This window comes from Aplysia californica, unplaced genomic scaffold (assembly GCF_000002075.1).
Source record: "Aplysia californica isolate F4 #8 unplaced genomic scaffold, AplCal3.0 scaffold00671, whole genome shotgun sequence".
NCBI lineage: Eukaryota > Metazoa > Mollusca > Gastropoda > Aplysiida > Aplysiidae > Aplysia > Aplysia californica.
The window spans coordinates 186,724-188,536 of record NW_004797941.1 but is presented as its reverse complement, the minus strand read 5'-3'; the positions used below and the strand labels follow the sequence as shown (position 1 = coordinate 188,536).

The following is a 1,813-nucleotide window of genomic DNA, read 5'->3' as shown; positions in this document are numbered from 1 at the left end:
GTTTCCCATTCATTGTGTCGTGTGCTTTTCTCTACTCAAATAATAAAAGAAATCAGAAGCACACGACACAATGAATGGGTTATTTATTTAGTGCTGGGGAATACGTAAGACAGACAGACTCATAGCAATATCAGAGGGAACGTCAAGAGGTAGGACCTACCAGGGCGCCCTCCAACCACCCGCAGGGGCTTATGGGAGTACCGTGGAGTACATGATATCATCAGCACGTTCCCATTTCAGTTAAGTTAACTATTATATAGTGCGGTCAAAAATGTGAGGCGCAACTTGCTTATCCCCAAATATCTCTTGTACGGGCGATTCAGTGACATCCACACAATGAATGGATACAGTGGGTGTCGCACTCAACGAGGTTGCCGGGACCGGCTTGTTCTCCTCGTTGGATCCGACCTCTCGTTGAACGTGACTGAGGCGAAAGTAAAGAAAGGAGACTGGCGCTCATATGACCTTATGCATTTGCGAGCGCCGTAAAACCTTTACTAAAACTAAACTAAAAATAAAGGAGGCAAGTTATTATATTACACGATGTACCAATACCAGTAATTACAACAGTTGTTCCCCCTGATGACGGAAATCTCACACAGCATCAGTGTGCGCGTGTTCGAGCTGTGTTCTGACCGTCGTTTCTGCATTTGTACATTATTTTTGTTCAGACACATCTCGTGTGGAAACATACCCTCTCACATCTAGGCCTAGATATCTAAATTAAGTGAAGGCGGGAGCTTGAATTTTCTAATTACGGGAAGAAAACAAAATTGAAAAAAAAACCCAAAGGTCTCGATCTAGACCTACCCATCCAGAGTTCACCCAGTTTCACACAGCCCGCATCGCGTTCCCTCCCACCCCCTCCCATCCCTACCGTAGGCTAACCCTTGTCTATGATCTATCCTCTTGGCTTTGGGGCCCATACATTTAAGCTCCTTGGGCGCATATTAAGGAGGCATACTAGATCTAGCAATACAATGCGCTAGGAATCGGTGATGGTACTTGTGCTTCGCATGAGATGGAGAGAAAGGAGAAAAATTCTTCTCTTTTGGGGCTCCTAATTTCTTGAAAGCGACTTCGGTCTGTTTGTAACCTCGTTGGAGCTGACGTACATTTACAGAGATACAGTCGGGGATGAAGGAATGCCTCGTTGGAGCCGACTTCTCGTTGAATGTGACCGCGTTGAATGCGGCACTCACTGTACATGTATAATATGTCATTGTGCAAACGCTGGAGAATCTTTGTTCGATAGTTTAGGAAATGTTTGACAATAAGTTGCGCCACGAATTTTTTACCTCACTGAAAAGAGAAGTACTTTGACACAATAACGGTTATTCGATGATGAGGAAAAGTAAGACAGACTAGCCCAAACATAAGAGGGATAGAAAGAAAAAAGTAGGACCAGCCAGTGGTGTCCTTCACCAACTACATCTATTGTAAGTCTTAAACTCACTAAATAAACGCACTATCAATGTATCAAATCTATAAGTTGTAAAAAAAGAAAATATAATAAATTCTAAATGAATAGTCATAGGTCAGAGAGACCAAAAAAAAAAAAAAATAGAAATAGAAATTGTTTTCAAGTATGGTTAGTGAAGACCAAAATGAATGATTAGCCCGAGATTCTTAGTCTTAGCTCATTGATGATACGATACACCTACGTCCTTAAATACTAACCGTCTCATTGATGATACGATACGGCGATGTTACAAGAACAAAGGCAAATAATATTTTATAAATGGATCTACATGTATTAAATCTATACATGACGTAGGATATGTTACGTGGTAAGGTCAAGTTACACCCCCCC

The 1,813-nt window shown here is 41.7% G+C and overlaps 1 protein-coding gene across 1 annotated transcript in view; it reads right to left on the bottom strand.

The window, feature by feature from the left end:
* Positions 1 to 1,813, bottom strand: part of LOC101850280 (serine-rich adhesin for platelets) — a gene marked incomplete in the record, with an annotated part of 139,859 nt that overhangs the window by 27,760 nt on the left and 110,286 nt on the right.